Raw genomic sequence first — 21,471 nt, forward strand, 5'->3', positions numbered from 1 at the left:
ATTTCTTAAAGGTACTCTCACATGACATAAGCATCTTCGCATTTAGAAAATAGTCTATGCCTCTATTTCTCCTTCCAAAGTGCATAACCTTACACTTTTCCACATTGTATTCCATTTGCCACTTCTTTGCCCACTCTCCTAGCCTGTCCAAGTCCTTCTGAAGCCCGCCTGCTTCCTCAATACTACCTGCCCCTCTACAGATCTTTGTATCATCTGCAAACTTAGCAACCGTGCCGTCAGTTCCTCCCTCCAAATCATTAGTTTATATAGTCAAAAGTTGCGGTCCCAGCACCAATCCCTGAGGTGCACCACTAGTCACCGGCTGCCATCCTGAAAAAGACCCCTTTATCCCCACTCTCTGCCTTCTCAGTCAGCCAATCCTCTATCCATCCCAGGATCTTACCCTGAACACCATGGGCTCTTAACTTATTTAACAGTCTCCTATGTGGTACCTTATCAAAGGCCTTCTGGAAATCTAAATAAATCACGTCCACTGGTTCTCCTTTGTCTAACTTCCTTGTTACTTCCTTGTTACACCCATTCCCTTCTTACTTGTGAAATTTTAACCGATGGTGTGACCACCTCTCTATACATGTCCCCAGCTGCTGCTCCAGCTCTGAAGCCCGGGCTTCCAGGATCTGCAGCTGGAGACACTTCCTGCACATATGCTGGTCCCAGACACTGGAAATGTTCCCGGCTTCCCTCATAGCACAGTAAGACGCAACATGGCTTTAAGCGCTCCTGCCATGACTTTCTCCTTTAAATTAAATCTTTTGGAAGATGCTTATTATAAAATATTATCAATTACTCCAGGACTCTTATTCGCTGGTGCTTGTTACTGCAGATTATAACTCTTACAAACTATAAACCACGAAAAAGACCTTACAAACTATATGCAATAAAAATAGCAAATATTTACCCAGCCATACTCACCCAATAGCAGCTTCCACTTGCCCCAAGTCACATTTGAATTTCTTTTTTTTTCCATTTAAGGGCATCCACCTACCCTGCACATCTTTGAGTTGTGGGGGTGAGACCCACGCAGACACGGGGGGAATGTGCAAACTCCACACAGTGAGCCAGGATTGAACCCTAGTCCTTGGTGCATGAGGTATCGTCACCTTTGAATTCTGATGTCACCTCAGGAGCTCCAAACTAGCACTGCGCGCTGTGTTGTTCTCCATTTGCCGGGCTGAGTGTGCTCCAACAGCACTCAAGTGTCTCAACATCATCCACAACAGAACAGCCAGCTTGATTGGTACCCAATCCATCACCTTAAATATTTCCTCCCTCCACCTCGGATGCATAGTGGCAACACTGTGTACCATTTACAAAATGCATGGTAGCAACTTGTGAAGGCTGCTTCGACTACACCTTCCAAATCTGTCACCTCTATTACTTTGAACGACAAGGGCAACAGATGCATGGGTACATCACAACCTGCATGTTCCCCTCCAAGCCACACCGAACACTGACTTGAAACTAACTCATTGTTCCTTTATTGTTGCTGGGCCATAGTCCTGGAACTCGCTCCTGAACACCGCTTTGGGGGTACCTACACTACATGGATTGTAATGATTCAAGAAAGTAGCTCACCACCACCTTCTTGAGAGCAATTAAGGATGGGCAACGAATGCTAGCCTTTCCAGCAACCCTCACATCCTATATACAGAAAAGCACCTCGGGTGCACCCCATCTAGACTGGTGATGTTCTACTTTGAGAACTTCCAACCTTTTTAGTATCTCCTCTTCTTCTATTTTTATCCTTTCCAATATTATGGCTGCATCCTCCTTTTCTCCCACATTGGCACCAAACACTTTTCCAGTGAAGACAGTGGCAGATTTCCTTTTTGTTGTCTCAGTGGCTCCACCAGTCTTCCTTTGTTTACCCTTTTAATATTCATATCTTTGTAAAAACTTTGGCATTACCTTTCATGCTAGCCATGATCTAGTTATATTTTAATGATAATTCAATATTATTACCAGCTTCATTTTTATTTATAGATTTTAAAAATGAATTCAAATCCTCCAAACTGCCACGGAGGGATCTGATTGCACCATAGCGTGGTGCAATCAGTACAATAAAATGCAAGGAAACCATGTAGGATGGCATTTTAAGCTCCGAAGAAACCAGACAGGAATGTTTAAAGGAGCACTGACCATAGTAACAGTGATGAAATTCGAGAACGGAAAGGTTGCATTAGATAAAGCAATTGAAGACCAAGGACAAGAGAAGGATTACTCACATTAATTTCAAATTCCAAATGAGGCAATTTTGTGAATCTTCCAAATTCTTCTGTTAATGTTTATTATGCAGCTTATTTCAGATTTGTAGATTCACCACTTCACTTGCAGTTTCCATAGATTGGTAAGATGTAGCTGTTCAAAAGTTGTGACCCCAAGTTAAAGTACTCAAATGGCACCATTAAATGAGTGCAAGTGTGTGTTTTTTAAAGTGAGACATTAATTTTTCACTTATATTCTTTACATTTTCTGAGAAGAGGGGTGACAGTGCTAGCCTGCAAAAGGAAGAATGCATGTAGTACAAGGACCAGCAAGGGAAGTTTGGTTGACAGAGAATTTGGTTTGAGAGAGAAGGAGATGGGTCTCGTGAACAAGACAAACTTGGAGAGGGGTAATAGGAGATAAATGAGACAAGTATACAGATTTGGGGCTAGGGCAATAGGGACTGAACTTGAGGCACAATTGACTGAGTGGACAGAGGCAGATGAATGCCCATAATTCCAGTGATAAAACATCCTTGAACACATTACACAGGTGAAGGTGAAGATGGGAGCGGCTGAAGTGAGGTCTGCAAGCAGATACTTTGTCATAGCCCTCTCAAATAATTCTGGAGTAGTGAGTAGCTTTGTACAGCAGTGTGAGGTCCATTAGAGCTGATTCTTTGCAGTGGAGAAAATAAGCTAGACTTTATTTGCATTTCAGAATAATTTTGGAATAGTGAGTTTAGGCAGAGAAGAGGAGCCCAATAGTGCTTAATGTAATCCAGCAAGATCTGGTGATGAATAGCTAAACCAATTGTGTGCCAGGTACGTTCTGCTACCCTTGGACTTGGGGAACCAAGTTTGGAGCTCAATCAAGTAACCCTCCCATGTGACAATAGCAAACCTTGCAGCCAGGATACTTAAGGTCTTCCAGTTTAGATGCGACCCGTTCTTCTTGTACAGGTCCCACCTGCCCCGGAAGAGATCCCAGTGGTCCAGATATCTGAAACCCTCCCTCCTACACCAGCCGTTTAGCCATGCATTTAGTTGCACTATCTTCCTATTTCTAACCTCACTGGCACATGGCACAGGAAGTATTACAACCCTAGAGGTCCTGTTTTTAACTTTCTACCTAACTCCCTGAACCCATCACTCTTCCTGCAAATGTCGTTAGTACCAATATGGATCATGACTTCTGGCTGTTCACCCTCCCCTTCAGAATGCTCCCTGCCCGTTCAGAGACATAAGAAACTACAGAAAATTGTGAACACAGCCTAGTCCAGAACGTGAACCCGCCTCCCATCCACTGACTCTGTCTCCACCTCCTGCTGCCTTGGGACCCCTCCCACCCGGGTTATTCTCTCTTCCAAACTCTTCCATCGGGCAGGAGATACAAAATTCTGAGAACATGCACTAACAAGTTGAAACACAACTTTCTATCCGCTGTTATCAGACTCCTGAATGACCCTCTTATGGACTGAACTGATCTCTTCACACATCTTCTCTACTGAATTGTCCTATATTCCGTATGCTTCACCTGATGTCTGTGCCTATGTATTTACATTGTGTATTTATCGTTTGTTCTATGTTTATTCATGTATGGAATGATCTGTCTGGACTGTTGAAAGAACAATACTTTTCACTGTACCTCAGTAACGTGACAATAAATCAAATCCAAGTTAGGCCACAGCTACAGTATTATGTGTAGTTCTAGAATCCACATTGTAGGAGGGCTGTGATAGTACTGGAAAGGGTGCAGAGGAGATTTACCAGGATGTTGCCTGGGGTGACGAGTTTTAGTTCTAGGCGGCGCGGTGGCACAATGGTTCGCAATGCTGCCTCACAGCTCCAGGGACCGGGTTCAATTCCGGCTTCGGGAGATCATCCATGTGGAGTTTGCACTTTCTCCCTGTGTCTGTGTGGGTTTCCGCCGGATGCTCCGGTTTTCTCCCACAGTCCAAAGATGTGCAGGTGAGGTGGATTGGCCACACTAAATTTCCCCTTACTTTCCAACGGTTAGGTGGAGTTACTGGGTTACGGGGCTAGGATGGAGGTGTGGGCTTATGTAGGATACTCTGCTGTGTGCTCTGTTTCATGGAGACATGGCTCACTCCTGCTTCACCGGACTGTGCCCTACAACCAGAGGGCTTCTCAATCCACCGTATGGACCGTTCGGTGGCCTGACGCAAGGCTAGAGGAGGTGGGGTCTGCCTCCTAATCAACACCACCTGGTGGCTAGATGTAGCAACACTGGCGAGTTTTTGCTCCTGGACCTAGAATACCTGATGCTAAAATACAGCCCCTACTACCTTCCGCGGGAGTTCAGCTCCGTTATCCTGATGGCAGTTTACATCCCATCCCATGCAAACGTGAAAATCGCACTGGATGAAATATTCACCACCACAAATAGCCTTGAAATGAAACATCTCGAGGCCTTGTTCATTGTAGCTGGGGACTTCAATCAGGCCAAGCTCAATAGTGTAGTTACCACTCACATATCACCTGTGCCACCAGAGGCCCACTGGACCATTGCTACACAAATATCAAACATGCCTACCGCTCTATCGCCCACCCACACTTTGGCAAATCTGGCCACAAGGCTGTGCTCCTGCTCCCGGCCTATAAGCAAAAATTGAAGCGGGAGAATCTGTCAAAGAAAGTCGCGCGTTGTTGGTCTGAGGAATCGGATGATCTCCTACGGGACTGCTTAGAGTCAAGTGGATTGGTCAGTATTTAAAAACTCTGCGACCAGCCTGAACGAGTATGCCACGACAGTAACTGAATTCATTAGTAAGTGTGTAGAAGACTGTGTGCCAAAGAAACAAATCTGCATGTTTCCCAACCGGAAACCCTGGATGAACAGGGATATCCACTGCTTGCTGAAGTTCAGGTCTGAGGCGTTCAAGTCAGGTGACCCTGACCTATACAAGAAAGTCAGATATGATCTAAGGAAATCCATCAAAGATGCCAAAAGACAGTACTGGACCAAGCTCGAGTCCCAGGCTTGCCACAAGGATCCCCGCTGTCTATGGCAAGGTCTGCAAGACATAACGGGCTACAAGATGAAGGCATGTAAAATCAACGGCTCCAATGCACCCCTCCCTGATGAGTGCAACACATTCCATGCACGCTTTGAACAAGAGGTCAGCGAGAGCAAGCCCTCCACGCCAGAAGCCTTGGATGAACTTGTGTCTGAGATCACTATTGCAGACGTCAGAGCAGCCTTCTCGAAGGTCAACCCTTGGAAAGCCACTGGCCCGGATGGGGTACCCGGACAGGCACTCAGGTCTTGCGCGGATCAGCTGGCGGGGGTATTTGCAGACATCTTCAACCTCTCTTTATAACAATCTGAGGTCCCTATCTGATTCAAGAAGACGACCATCATCCCTGTATCAAAAGAAAGTCAAGCAGCTTGCCTTAATGACTATCGTCCAGTGGCTCTGACATCCATCATCATGAGGTACTTCGAAAGGATAGTCATGGCACGAATCAACTCCAGCCTCCCGGATTGCCTTGATCCACTACAGTTCGCCTACCGCTGCAACAGGTCCACAACAGACGCCATCTCCATCGCCCTGCACTCCCTGGAACACCTATATATCAAAGACATCTCTGTCAGACCCCTATTTATCGACTGCAGCTCAGCCTTCAACACCATTGTTCCTATGAAACTCATCTCCAAACTCTGTGGCCTTGGCCTCGGCTCCTCCCTCTGTGAACTTTCTAACCCACAGGCCACAATCAGTAAGGATAGGCAACAACACCTCCTCCACGATCATCCTCAACACCGGTGCCCCACAAGGATGTGTCCTCAGCCCCCGACTATACTCCTTATACACCTGTGACTTTGTGGCTAAATTTCCCTCCAACTCGATTTTCCAATTTGCTGATGACACCACAGTAGTGGTCGGATGTCAAACAATGCCATCAGACTTTTGAATGGACCTACCTCGTATTAAGTTGCTCTTTTCTCTACACCTTGCTATAACTGTAACATTATATTCTGCAGTCTCTCCTTCCTTCCCTATGTACGGTATGCATTGTTTGTACAGCATGCAAGAAACAATACTTTTTGTTGTATACTAATACATGTGACAATAATAAATCAAATCAAATCAAATCAAAATCTTTCCAACGGCCGGTGCCGACTCGATGGGCCAAATGGCCTCCTTCTGGCCTATAAATTCTATGATTCGAAGAGAGATTGAATAGACTTGGATTGTTTTCCTTGAAGCAGAGGAGATTGAGTGGGGACATGACTGGGATGTATAAAAGTATGAGGTTCAAGGATGGAATAGACAAGAAGAAATTTTTCCTTGGTGGAGGGATCAGTGACCAGGGGACATAGATTTTAGGTGAGAGGCAGGAGGTTTAGAGGGGATGTGAGAAAAACCTTCTAACCCAGTGGGTGGTGGGAGTCTGGAACTCATTGCCTGAAAGGGTAGTGGACGCGGAGACATTTATAACTTTTAAAATGTATTTATATGTGCACTCGAGATCATAAGGCATACCAGGCGATGGACCAAATGCTGGAAAATAGGATTAGGAAAGTTAGGTCGTTGTTTTTGACTGGTCAGACGCGAAGGGTCTTTTCTGTGCTGGATGAGACTACGACTCTATGACACTGAACAGGCCATTTTGCCAACCTGGTCTATGCAGGTCATAGATTATCATAGAATTTACCGTGCTGAAGGAGGTCATTCGACCCATCGAGTCTGCACCGGCCCTTAGAAAGAGCACCCTACCCAAGCCCATACTTCCATCCTATGCCCGTAACCCCACTTAACCTTTTTGGACACTAAGAGCAATTTAGTATGGTCAATCCACCTAACCTGCACATCTTTGGAGTGTGGAAGAAAACCGGAGCACCCGGAGGAAATCCACGCTCACACGGGGAGAATGTGCAGACTCCGCACAGACAGTGACCCAAGCTGGAAATTGAACCTGGGACCCTGGAGCTGTGAAGCAACTGTGCTAACCACTATGCTACTATGCTGCCCTGGGTGTTGGAGGAAACCAATACAGTTTCAATTCCACTTTCCTTCCAGCTATCCATATCCTTTGATTCTCTGGGAAACCAAAAATGGTCCAACTCTTTCTCAAACATATTCAATGATGGAGCATCCACAAACCTCTTGGGTAGAGAATTCCAAAGATTCACACCCTTTGAATATAAAATTAGCATTTAACATTGAATTTAATCATCTGTTCCAATGCTTTAAAAAGCCTATGTTTAATTGATCTATATTTTCCTAATGTAGTTCAATCACCAAAGTTTCCAATCTGTATCACTTTATTAACAAAATATTGGGAGTATTATTCAGGAATAAATCTATGAGCATTTTCAAAGGATGTCAATTTATCATCGTAGGGAATACATGACATGCACTTAATTGCAGCTGGACCAGATTAAAGATAAATTCTCCAAAATAGATCACCAATGAAATTAAAAGAGAGGTCAGGTGGTTTCTCTTATGACCCATTTAACATCCGATCTGTTAAAATGAAAATCACCCATTTTGCTTCTGTCAAGTGAACAAATCTTTCTGTCGTCCGTTACTATATGAATGCAAGTTATTGTTGTTGCTGTGGTAACATGAGACCTGGAGGAGATCTATCATTACGGGTTGGGATTTTATGCTTGGATCCAGATATCTAATAAAATCAATGTTGTAAAAGATAAAGTGGTTCTAGTTGAGCAAGGAATAGACAGCTTAGCCGTGTTCTGTACTGATAAGCTATGCAATTTTTAGATCCATCATTGTGCAAAGTGTCTTTTTAATAAATTCAAGCCAACCTGAGTGGATGAATGTAAAATGTCCTGTGGCATTTTTTGATGTAGCGTAGAAAGTTTCACAGAATCATAGAATTTACAGTGCAGAAGGAGGCCATTCGGTCCATCGGGTCTGCACCGGCCCTTGGGAAGAGCACCCGACCCAAGCCCACACCTCCACGCTATACCCATAACCCATTAACCCCACCTATCCTTTTTGAACACTAAGGGCAATTTAGCATGGCCGATCCACCTAACCTGAGCATCTTTGGACTGTGGGAGGAAACCCACGCAGCCACAGGGAGAATGTGCAGACTCCACACAGACAGTGACCCAAGCTGGGAATCGAACCTGGGACCCTAGATTTGTGAAACAATTGTGCTAACCACTGTGCTACCATGCTGCCCCTATCATGGGAAATATTCTTCCCTTCAACATGAACAGATAAACTGGTCATTCATTTATTTGATGTTTTTGGACCTTTGCTATGGTCACATTTGTGATTATGTGTGCTTGTGCAACAGAAGTGACTGGACTTCAATATTGCAAAATGATTACAGGTGAGGAAGACCAGTGGAATTTTTCTATCCAGTATGGTCCTAATTTCTTCCCATTTCAGATTTAATTGCTTCTTAAAAGACTTGAATTTTTGCCTTTGTTAAGGAAATCCTTTCTGTTATGTTTGTCACTTTGGGAAAAATAATTTCCTGACATTCCCATATGTGCCTTAACTCCAATTGTACCTGCAACTTCTTGTCTTACTCTCACAATTTAATATTCTAGACCTACCCCTTCTGTTTTCCTGAGCTATGGGTCCCCTCATGGGCAGTCCAAAACGCGGGGCTGCTGTTTCAGAATAAGGAGCCTCCATTTATGACAGGAATTTATTCTCTCTGAGAGTCATTAATCTTTGGAATTCTCTACGCCAGAGAGCAGTGGATACTCACTTACTGAATAGAGACAGACTTACAAGGGAGTCAGGTGTTATGGGAGCCAGGCTGGGAGTGGAATAAAGGCTTCAATCATATCAGCAATGATCTTATTGAATGGTGGAGAAGGCTGGAGGGGCCAACTGGCCCAACCCTGTTCCGAATTGATGGGCTCTATGTTGCGCACCTCAAAAAGTTAATGTATAACCTTCTGGGCTTTAAAGGCCCATCAAGTCTTTCCAGTCTCATCTTATTGTCTACTTTTTGGCATTTCTCATCTTCATCTGTGGGGGAGAGCTCACCGAATTCTGTGGGAATCTCAGTGTCAGGCTGCCATGTTGAGGTCATGGGATGTACTCTCCCCTAACCAACACACTATTCTTGCTTGCCCCCTGCTGAGAAGGAGCGCAATCCTCCCCCCCCCTCCACCATGGGAATAGTGGGTTCCCTCCCCCCACAACATGCACGCAAGAGAGTGACCTGACCCCCGTCACTGACCCCCATCAATCAATCCCATCAGTCACCCCGATCAATTACCCTCATCAGAGACCCCCCTCATCAGGCACCCCTCCCTGAAAGCTGAAGAGCAGTCCAGGCAGTACAGTGAAGAATAACTGCATTTTTTCATACCCTTCGCTAACATATGCTGCCTCAGTTAAAAGTGTTCAAAGCAGCAACTGCTACAAGTGTCAGAGGATTCCTGGTAGCCAAGTACACTTGAAAGGGCTTCAAATCTCCTGACAGCCTTTGAAATGCCAAACTCCCATTTAATTTCACACAGCAATCATTCCACTAGCCAGTGATTGACAGTTTTATTGCTCCGGGGCCAGGTGCTTGGTGGATTGTATATCTATCTTTCCCTTCACGCTTGAATGCATCTCCATTACACTTTTTTAAAAGACCATAAGACATCGCCCCCCCATATATTTGCAAGTAAAACTTAGGAGGAAGATATTCCTCTTTGTTTTGTTGCCTTTCCCTCATGCAGCAGTAGAAATATGGCGAGGCAATCATCTGTAGTAATGCATAATATCCGCTCCAGCTGCAAATTATTAATAATCCATTCTTATTCACCATTGACCAATATGCCTGCACACATCAGCCCTATTGGTCAATGCTGTCTCCAGTTCTTCGCATTCCTAATTAGCTGGCAACATTCACACCAAAACTTAATTCTGTGTTCCAAAGGCATTATTCAAGTAAATATACTGCAGCACAATACATAGACCTTGGTGCACATTTCATGCTCCATTGCTTGTATCACTAAAACCTTAATTTTAAAAGTAGTCACAATTCCACTGATTGTTATCTTTTACTGTTCCCTGACTTAAATGGGTGAGAGAAAACCCCCTGCAGTAATGGATGTGTGGGAAGTTACCAATAAAGGCAAGGTTCACTTAACATGCCTTAGATTACTGACATGGATAATGCATATTTTTGAACTGAGTGACCATATTGCAATTGTGACCATTTTTGAGTTATGTGGTCACCTTTCTCTGTGGATCAATAAATTTCACCTAATATATTAATAAACACAAACATCACTGGGGAAATTATAAGGACAAGATGGGTCACACAGAGATTTAATGGTGGCAGAAAGAACATTGAAGGAGCTGGAGGTTTCAGAAAGGCACAAATCATGAATTGCTGCCTCCATTTTTTTTGACAAACATTTTCTCAGACATCATACTTGAATTTCTTTTGTATTAGATCACGCAGTAAGAGACTCAAAGGTCAAGTGGTTAGTGTTTTTATTATAGTGCATGGTTTAATCAGTTCTTGAGGAACCAATTACACGCTTGGCCAGACCAGGGTGTGTATATGTAACCTTCCCCTGTAAGATGTTGCAAAATGCGCACTTTGTGGTTGAAATGCTTCAATTTGTATTTCTTTGCTCCATTCCTTCCAGCAAGGGTGAGAGATGATTTAAAAATGCTGCTTAAATATGCACGCTGCGGATTATAGTTTGCCCTGCATGGTTTTATTAAAACAAACTTTTTACAGCTATGTGATCTTAATGTCTGCTTTCAGAACATTTATACCTATTACGCCAGTGATAATAGCAATGAATAATTATTATGAAAATTATATATTGTCTTATTTTGCTGATGCATCTTGTAAAAGCTAAATGTTTGTAGTCAACTGGTGGATAGATCTGTGCATCATTCCCATTAATTGTACCATGAATATGTGGGCTGAATAGAAGTGCCCTCCAACGCACCACTTGACCGGCACAGGGAACAATAATGTTGCACATTTGCCTCTTAGAAGACTGTGGATTTGAGCCCCATTATAGAACTTGGGCACCCAATTGAAAAGCTGTAACTCCAACGCAGTACTGAGGGAGTGTTACACTGTCAAAGATGTCAGCTGGAACTTTCCGGCATTCCAGTTCCGCCAACAGCGCACCCCTGCTGCAGGTTTCCTGGCAGCCAGGGGTGCATTCAACAGGAAATCTTGTTGGCAACGGTGGGGCATCCGCCGTGAGCCAATGACAGGCCAGCTCCAGTCGTCACAAAACACGAGGCAGGTTCCCACTAAACTCCGACCATCATCTTTTGGATGACATGTTAAACCAGGGTGCTATATGCCCACTAAGGTGGACCTAAAAGATCCTATGGCACTATTTTGAAGAAGACCAGGGGAACTATCCCCAGTGTTCTAGTCAATATTTACCCAACAATCACTATCACAAGACTATGTCATCTATTTGTTATCACACTGTTGTTTGTGGGAACATGCTGTGTGCACATTGACAGCTGTGTTTCCTATATTACAACAGTGACTGTACTTCCGAAGTACTTCATTGGCTGTAAGGCATTTTGCCATGTCCTGTGATCAGGAATGCTGCTGCATAAATGCAAGTCTTTCTTTCTAACAGATTGAAGCCTGAGAAAACATATTTGCTAGCTTCTACTTAACAATATGATTGGAACATTGTGAGTTGCATTGCCAATGGTAGTGTATCGATTTACAGTAATACCTGAATTAATAGTCATACCTGTTTTGTGATGAGAATAGTGGGCAGAAAGGGTTAACAGGAGACCATTCTGTTGATTAGCACAGGCCAAGGCCTGTCTATGATTAGAGATAATGTGGAAGATATCAGGAGAAATTGTAAGAGGGAGGAAAAGTAGAACTGAAAGATCTTTGAAAGTGGCAATTACAAACGTAGAAGTTATTTCAAGTTAATTACCATATCATAACTGAGCTCTAATTATTGGTTAGGTAAAATAATTGCAAGTTAGAAATATTTACTCGTGCCATGAGATTGGAAATGGAAATTGCAAACCCATTTGGCTATATAGCTGCTGTGGAAAATAGCCATGGAAATTGGCAGAATCATTTCCACCAACCTGGAGGACCATTTGAGCACAGTAGGAAGAGCTGTCTCTCTTGTTGCATTTTACTCACTTGAACAAATTGACCAGTTCTGGTAAACACACACACATCTCACTGCAAATGATAATATCAATCTAAATCAAGTTAGCATCCAATTTGAATTGGCGAGTTAAGGCCAAGTGTTACACCATCCATTTCTTCTTCCCATCTTTTTCTTGTGCTGTTCCTCCTGGTCTAGTGGAGGGATGGATAGAGACATCGGGATGGGGGGGGGGGGGGGGGGGGGGGGGGTGGGAAGAATAGGGCATTGGGCAGAAAAACAATTTTACGTCTGCCGTCAAACCTATTGTGAGTCTCCCGGCCTACTCCGCCAGACCAGACGGGTTTGCTGTCCAGGCCCAGCAGGAACATGCAAAGTCCTCGGACGGAATTCTGCGCTCCCGCGCAGCATCGGGAAGGCCGTCGTGAACTCAGCCGAGTTTCATGACGGCCTCGAAGGCCGCTCCTCGCACCCTATTCACCCCCCCCCAGGGGGCTAGGAGTGGCGCTCCGTAAATCTCGGCCGCCGGGCCTTGACCCTTGCGTCAAGGCGGCGCGCCGAGAATGACGCGACGGCGGTGCCTAAGTGACGTCAGCCGCGCATGCGCAGGTTGGCCGGCTCCAACCCGCGCATGTGTAGCTGACGTCACGACGGCTGCCGGCTCCAACCCGCGCATGCACGGTTGCCGTCTTCCCCTCCGCCGCCCCGCAAGACATGGCAGCTTGATCTTGCTGTGCGGCGGAGGGGAAAGAGTGCGTCTCTTGGAGACGCCGGCCCGTCGATCGGTGGGCACCGTTTGCGGGCCAGTCCCCTCTCGAGCATGGCCGTGGTGCTCACTCTCCTCTCCGCCCCCCACAAGACCCAAACAAAGATTTGGCACCATGTTCACGACGGCAGCGACCAGGTGCGGTTGCCGTCGTCATTTTTTTTTTTTAAATTTAGATTACCCAATTATTTTTTCCAATTAAGGGGCAATTTAGCATGGCCAATCCACCTACTCTGCACATTTTTGGGTTGTGGGGGCGAAACCCACGCAGACACGGGGAGAATGTGCAAACTCCACACGGACAGTGACCCAGAGCCGGGATCGAACCTGGGACCTTAGCGCCGTGAGGCGGTTGTGCTAACCACTAGGCCACCGTGCTGCCCTAGGTTGCCGTCGTCATGAACCGGTCGGGAACGTCAGGCTGCTCGGCCCGTCCAGGCCGGAGAATCGCTGGTCGCCATGAAAAACGGCGACCGCCGATTCATCCGAGCGGGGGGGGGGGGGGGGGGGGGTACCAGGGCGGCGTGTCGTGAGTTGTCCGGCCCTCCCGCGATTCTCCCACCTGGCGTGGGGAGCGGAGAATCGCGCCCCTCATCTGTATTCATTCAAATGTAATTATTAGGTTGGAAGCCTCCTGTGATGCTCCCATATTGTTTTAATTCAATTTCACCTTCTCTTTCTCGGATGCTCTTCAGAGCAAAGAGACAGCCTCTTTTTAAAAATAACTGCGGTTAGAAAGAACATCTTTTCAAAAGAGGAAGGACTTAAGAGTTAATGCACCGCAGTAGAGCAAATAAACAAACAACGTTCATCCTTCTTTGAAACTGCACGCAGCTGTCATTCAAGTGTCTTTTAAAAGGCTATGGTCCGTGAAATTGAACGTAAGCAATGTAGTTCAAATCTTTTAGGCTTCTGGGCATGTTTTCATTTCATTTCAAGTTTTCCACCATGTTAAAGGGAAGACTTTTACCTTAATCTCACAGATCTTTCATTTTATCATGCTCACAGACATTTTAAAGGTTTTAACACTTCAGATGGAAAGACTTTCACTTTATTTTCATACGTCTTTAATATTTACATGTTGACAGGCAGTTTAATGGGTTTAAGGCTGCAAGTGGAAAAATTTCGCGCTCTTACAGATTTTCATCTTGACATGCTGGCGGACACTTTAAGGGGTTTAAAGGCTGCAGATGGGATGACCAACTAAATTATTCCCATCCCAGGAAAGACCCCCACCCTGAGTCCCTCCAGCCCACCCCAAGACCCCCTGATTCCCACCTCCCCTGAAGGACCCCATTCAGCACCCTGGAGGCAAGTGAACGAGTACCGTTCCATCTAGTCTCCGTTTGTGGGGTCCAGTACCAAACGTGCTCGCCCAAGGTCCCCGAGGCAAAGGGATTGAATCTGAAAGCCTCAGGTACCTTGGGAATCTGCACATTAGTGTAAGGCTTACTGCCTCTCTCTAATATGCAGATTTGATCACACCCACAATGGGTGGGATTCCTCTTGCAACATCTCGCGAGATTGCATTGAATCTCGTGAGGCGTTGCGCGTAGGGTAGATTCCAGAAGCGGGTTCTCCTGGCTTCCACCGACCATGCTGCTGCGCGGTGAGCTGCTTTTCTGGCGCAGCATGGGCGTAAGATTGAGCCCTTTGTCTGCAGACAGGAGAATTGCGCCCATGATCTATAGTTTGACACCTATATAATGCCTTTTGAAGGGACACGAGGTGTGGCTATAGTAGAGGGAGTTCAGCTTTTTTGAAATGCTACTTGATAGTCTTGCTATTTGAATGCCTAGAAAAGCTTGGAATTAAACTTCAACTCATTGGTACAAGAAGACTTCAGCTCTTTACTGCAACAGTGTCTACATAAAGAACCTAGAAATGTGGGAACATGATCTGTAAGTTTCTTTATTCTAGAAACATAGTCAAAATGGCTTTTAATCCTGTATTGTCATTTGGCAAAAAATCCAACCCAATGTTTGCACTCAATAGGACACAAAAGTAATCAAGCTTACCGAGTGCTAAACTCAGTAATAATACTGGTAACAGTGGGATAAATTAGAAATATATTTGATGGTAACATCTGTGACTCAATTGTCATCAGCAGCTTTATCAGTGGCAAGGATTCTTAATATTTGACAAGTTCACTTAATACAGGTGTGGAAGCTGTGCATATTGACTCCTACACACAAGTTGTATTCAAGTTAAATAAGACAAAGGAAGTTTTATAGGTAGTAAAATGCCAGAGTGTAATGTTGCAATATGTGAAATGTTATTGTTTCTAATCACTGCTACTTAGTATAACTGCAAAGTGTCAGAGAATCTTGAGATTTTATTCCTCCTAAAGAGATTATAACTGCATTGGAGAGTTTTATGAGATTTTTATTCAGGCTTGGACATGTAGGAATGAGAGAGTGTCATTGTACTTGTTGCCAATAAAGTAACTACTCAGCAGTGTGGTTACTGGTTCCCTAAACAAGTCTAAACACAGACCTGACGTTCTTTAGTTGTCGCTGCAACAATAAAAATGCCAGTTACCACCATGTCTGAGTTTGTTGCATTCGAAATGTTAGGGCTAGTATCGTGTAAAATATTAGGTTCTAAACTTGGGTACATGAACTAGACGCCTCGTGTTTCAGACCTGAAGATCTGAAGTAAGTTTTTTAAAATTTCTAATGTTTAACTTTCAATTTTTTGGCGCATATATGTGATACTTTTCCTATTGACTGCTCCTGTCTCAGTTATGTCTGAAGAGAAGTGGGTATCTCACTGAACTGCAGTACCAGTGGGTTTTTTTGAGCCATTACCAGTGTCAATAGAAGTCTGTGAATGGTAAGTGCAATTGTAATAAAGTAAATACTTCCAACTGTTTTCATTGTTATGTCTCTGTTTTCTGATTAATTTGATTTCATACCTGGATTTTATCATCATTTTATTAATGCTTGTTTACAGTGATTAAGGTTGCTATTTACAAAGTTCAGGAGCTCTGTTTCAGCATGGCTTATTACAATTAGTGGTTAGCAGTTTAACAGCTGCCTGCCTATTTGAATGTGCAGACAGACAAAAAAAACGAGAAACTGCCAAGATTTGCATATGTGAAGAAGTGGCATTAGATATCAGTTGTTTTGTATGTTATATATATTAAAAGCCAATTTGGAGGCTGCTTAACGTCTGCAGCTTCTGATATAATTGAGGTGAATAACTTGTGAACGTTGTGTGTTCTCTCCGTGCCACCACCCCAAAACACCTTTAAAATACATATCAAGTTTTGGGTTTTATTCACCAACATAATTATGGGGAATGAGGTGGGAAACATAATTTCAAAAAGAAATAGAGAAAACACAGGACTTCAATGGAATGGTGTCTTCTAGAGACCTGGCTGAGAATCCTTTAACCCCCAGGGCTGCAGGGAGTCAAAACTGGGAGATGATGGGAGGGAGAGAAAAGCAATGAAATAAGGAATTAAGTTATGAAGGTACGAAAATAAATAGTGAAGCAAAAATAAAGATCCAGTTGAAAGATTAGGAATGAAGAAGTACTAATAATAATCTTTATTAGTGTCACAAGTAGGCTTACATTAACACTGCAATTAAGTTACTATTAAAGGCCCCTTGTCAACCACACTCAGTCGCCTGTTTGGCTGCACTGAGGGAGAATTCAGAATGTCCAATTCACCTAACAAGCACGTCTTTCAGGACTTGTGGGAGGAAACCCAGAGAAAACCCACGCAGACACGGTGAGACCGTGCAGACTCTGCACAGACAGTGACCCAAGCCGGGAACGAACCCAGGTCCCTTGCACTGAAAAGCAACTGTGCTAACCACTGTGTCTCCGTGCCACCCCAAATGAAAGTTAGTGTAAAAAAGGAATGCAGAATGAAGAAGCTATTGTATTAACCTCTGTTATACAAAGCCCATGAACTGGTTCGATTTGTCTATGTTAACAACATTCATTGAACTACAAAAGCAAATGACTGTTTCGAGCATTTGACAATGTAAAAGGGCTTGAAGAAATGGAAATAGGTTCAGTGCTGCAGATCTCTTTGTCAACTTATATTGTTCTTTCTCTGTCGCCTTTCTGATCAGAGTCCAGTAATCCCACCATATTCCAACCCTCTGGACCAAAACAAAGTGTCAAACCTCAGATAGCTAGGTGATGAAAGATTAGAATATTTTCTTAATTCTCTTCCAGGTTTTTATTTAGAGACATGCATTACACACCGTGCAACTTTCCCAAACACCTCTTTCCGAGTGTCCCTCACACTCCATCCCCAAATAATACCCATGCGTACATAACACTCAGTGGATATACAATTAACACACTAGATGTTAACACACACTTCTGAAATCCAGCATCATGGGGGATCGAGTAGTCTTTCTGAAAAAGGAAGCTCAATAGAAATATATAGAATTGGGGAGCCGAAACAAAAGTTAAAAGCACTACTCGAAAATATGTCCTTCCTAAATTCTCCCTGTCGACAAAGGAACAATATCTTAACCTTTGACAACTTACATCATAAAATATGTACAACTCAAGACCATTGAAGTATTGTAGAACATATCTGCTGAGAATGTAGTTGTAAAGTGCGAATGCTGATGTCGGGCCCAAATGGGGGACCTACACATGAGGAATGTCTTCCCTGAGGTAGTCTCCTAATTTTCTGCCTCTGCAATCGCTGTCCTACCAGGGGAGGTGGAGCTGCTGAGGCAGGTTGGAGACTGCGAGGGTACTTAAACATTTTGATTGTTTGGGACCTTGAAGTAGAGGGGAAACCTCTTTGGATGAATCATTGTGACACCCTGGTCTCTGCACGGAGTGGGGGAAGGCATTTGGTCTGCCGACAGCAAAATGCCAGCAAGGCCACAAAACCACCTTAAATTGGGATTTTAATGATCTCAATTGGCTTCCTGCCTCCATGAAAGGGGCAGCTGATTCTATTCCCTGCCCACCCCTTGGAAACCTTCCTGGTTACTTTCTTCCTTTGGTGAGGAAGCCGTTTCCAATGTGGTTCTTCCCAATTTCCCAGGCCCCCTGCCTCTAAGCCCACCAGCCCGCACTGGGAAAATTCAGCCAAGCTTTTGGCCAGGAATTCACCTACTAATTATGTTCTTTATAGCGACATTTTCACAAGCGTTTTAATGTTTTGAACTCTAAAGCTGCTATCAGCCGTGTTACTGTTTTGTTGCTGTCTCTCACATATACATAGAGTTGAAGGTATCTACTTGAACAGGAATGTGACTCATATACATTACTCACCAGGATGTGTGGGCTGCTCGTAAAATGTTGATTGCAAATTGCTGTTAATGTCAAAGCTGCCAACATTATATAACAAAGTAACTGAGGATGATGCAGACTCATTTGTCAATAATTAATACTCCAGTACATTTTATGATGGAATGGAAGTAGCAAAATTATAGAGCGGAAAGAAAAATGAACATTTCAGTTATTTTGGGGTCCTTCATTTCAGGATAACATTTACTGGGGCATTGAGTACTTTTGTTTTGTCATTTATTCAAAATTTATTCAACATGCTTGTTTCAAACACTAGCTTTCGGAGCACTGCTTCTTCCTCAGGTGAATGAAATGAAATGAAAATTGATTATTGTCACGAGTAGGCTTCAATGAAGTTACTGTGAAAAGCCCCTAGTCACCACATTCCGGCACCTGTCCGGGGAGGCTGGTATGGGGATCGAACCGTGCTGCTGGCCTGCTTGGTCTGCTTTAAAAGCCAGCCATTTAGCCAAGTGAGCTAAACCAGCCCCTAGTGTTTGAAACAAACATGTTGGACTTTAACCTGGTGTTGTAAGACTTCTTGTTGTGCTCACCCCAGTCCAACACTGGCATCTCCACATCATGGCTACCATCGACACCACAAACCGCCGGCTCAAAGTGGAGAGGATCTAGACACGCGCATATAGACACTGACATTAAGTTCTACAAGAAAGCAGACAAGATCCCGAAAGAGCTACAGATCACAAACCCACTCAAGTCGACCTACAACACAGACTACGCTGAGAGATTCAGCCGTCGCACCTCTCTCACACTCCTCGAGTACCTCGTACGCCAGCTCTACAGCAGACAACGCGACCTGGAAACCAAGATAGAGGCCATATTCTCAACTTGCGCTCAGAACACAGCAGACCAGCTGCGGAACACCGCCAAACAGATGAGACAATGATACCATGCCACCTATATGCACACCAAGAACAGGAAGCTTGAGAAACTCAGCATCACCCCAGCAGCAACCAAGCCTCCCCGGTACCACAGTAGAAAACAATACAGGGAAATCTATTGTCTACTTGTCGGACAACACCCTTCAACCAGACGAAATCAAAGTCCTCAGCAGAGGGCTCAATTTCTGCACCACCACCAAAATGGACCCCATCAGTCTCGCGGCAGACACGGAGGAATTCATCAGGCGAATGTGGCTCCGAGAATTCTTCCACAGACTCCAAGAGGCCAACAGCGACCCCAAGGAGACTACCAATGAACGGAACAGCAGACCGAGAGATCTGCGGTGCAGCAACCGAAGAGGAAAGAGTCGAATTGGACCCTTCCGGAAGGCCGCTACCCTAGACTCAACATGTATGCTCAAGCCATCAGGAGTCGAGTCAATGCCAGATTCATCAGTCGCATTCACAAGACAGCCCCGAACATCACCCAAGCACAACGCAATGCCATCATGCTCTCGAGAGCAATGCTCTCAAGACCAACTGCAACATCGTCATCAAACCAGCAGACAAAGGAGGGGCCACCGTCATACCGAACAGAACGGACTACTGCAAAGAAGTATACCGACAACTCAACAACCAGGAACACTACAGACAGTTACCCGCAGATCCGACCAAGGAACACATCCGGCAACTCAACCGACTGACCAAGACCTTGGATCCAGACCTTCAGAGCACCCTATATGCACTCATTCCCACGTAATCCCCGCATTGGAGATCTCTACTGCCTCCCAAAAATACACAAGGCTATCGCTTCAGGTAATGGGACCCTGTGTGAGAACCCCTCTGGCTACATAGGGGGATCTTGAAACCCATCGTACAAGGTATGCCCAGCTTCTGTCGTGACACGATGGACTTACATAAGAACATAAGAACTAGGAGCAGGAGTAGGCCATCTGGTCCCTCGAGCCTGCTCCGCCATTCAATGAGATTATGGCTGATCTTTTGTGGACTCAGCTCCACTTTCCGGCCCGAACACCATAACCCTTAATCCCTTTATTCTTCAAAAAACTATTTATCTTCATCTTAAAAACATTTAATGAAGGAGCCTCTACTGCTTCACTGGGCAAGGAATTCCATAGATTCACAACCCTTTGGGTGATGAAGTTCCTCCTAAACTCAGTCCTAAATCTACTTCCCCTTATTTTGAGGCTATGCCCCCTAGTTCTGCTTTCACCCGCCAGTGGAAACAACCTGCCCGCATCTATCCTATCTATTCCCTTCATAATTTTATATGTTTCTATAAGATCCCCTCATCCTTCTAAATTCCAACGAGTACAGTCCCAGTCTACTAAACCTCTCCTCGTAATCCAACCCCTTCAGCTCTGGGATTAAACTCGTGAATCTCCTTTGCACACCCTCCAGTGCCAGTACGTCCTTTCTCAAGTAAGGAGACCAAAACTGAACACAATACTCCAGGTGTGGCCTCACTAACACCTTATGCAATTGCAGCATAACCTCCCTAGTCTTAAACTCCATCCCTCTAGCAATGCAGGACAAAATTCCATTGCCTTCTTAATCACCTGTTGCATCTGTAAACGAATGTTTTGGAACTCATGCACTAGCACACCCAGGTCTCTCTGCACATCAGCATGTTTTAATATTTTATAATTTAAATAATAATCCCATTTGCTGTTATTCCTACCAAAATGGACTTCCTACAGAAACTCAGCACCAATGGACCAGTTGAACCAGGAACATTCCTCGTCACAATGGACGTCTTGGCACTCTACTACTCCCCCATGTCGACGGCATTGCTGCAACAGCCTCAGTACTCAACACCGACAACTGCCAATCTCCAGACGCAATTCTGCAACTCATCCGCTTCATTCTGGATCACAGCGTCTTCACCTTCGACAATAAGTTCTTCATCCAGATGCATGGAACAGCCATCGGGTCGAAATTCGCACCTCAATGTGCCAACATCTTCATGCACAAGTTTGAACAAGACCTCCTCACCGCACAGGGCCTTCAACTGACGTTATACACCATATACATCGATGACATTTTTTTTCCTTTGGACCCGCGCCGAAGAATCACTGAAACCAGTGTTCTTCAAAGTCGGGGGCACGACCCGCGGGTGGGTCGAGGGCGGGTGTCGGGAATGTCGCAAAGCCGTTGTCCGCGGCGCTCCCGATCGTGCAAATCCCCACGCAGCAGCCG

General features: G+C 44.7%; 1 protein-coding gene across 9 annotated transcripts in view; it reads left to right on the forward strand.

Annotated features, from left to right (window-relative positions):
- asxl2 (ASXL transcriptional regulator 2) overlaps positions 1-21,471 on the forward strand; it is a 360,043-nt gene that overhangs the window by 166,659 nt on the left and 171,913 nt on the right. Inside the window, exons 1-2 of one of the 9 annotated variants that reach the window (XM_038800068.1) lie at positions 15,571-15,732; positions 15,820-15,910. The exons of 6 other annotated variants lie outside the window; for them this stretch is intronic. The gene's annotated coding sequence lies outside the window, so the exon portion shown is untranslated. Of the gene's footprint in view, positions 1-15,547; positions 15,733-15,819; positions 15,911-21,471 lie in introns of those variants that run through there. 2 more of the 9 variants (XM_038800067.1, XM_038800071.1) reach the window with 2 other exon arrangements.

Source organism: Scyliorhinus canicula, chromosome 6 (genome assembly GCF_902713615.1).
Source record: "Scyliorhinus canicula chromosome 6, sScyCan1.1, whole genome shotgun sequence".
Lineage (NCBI taxonomy): Eukaryota > Metazoa > Chordata > Chondrichthyes > Carcharhiniformes > Scyliorhinidae > Scyliorhinus > Scyliorhinus canicula.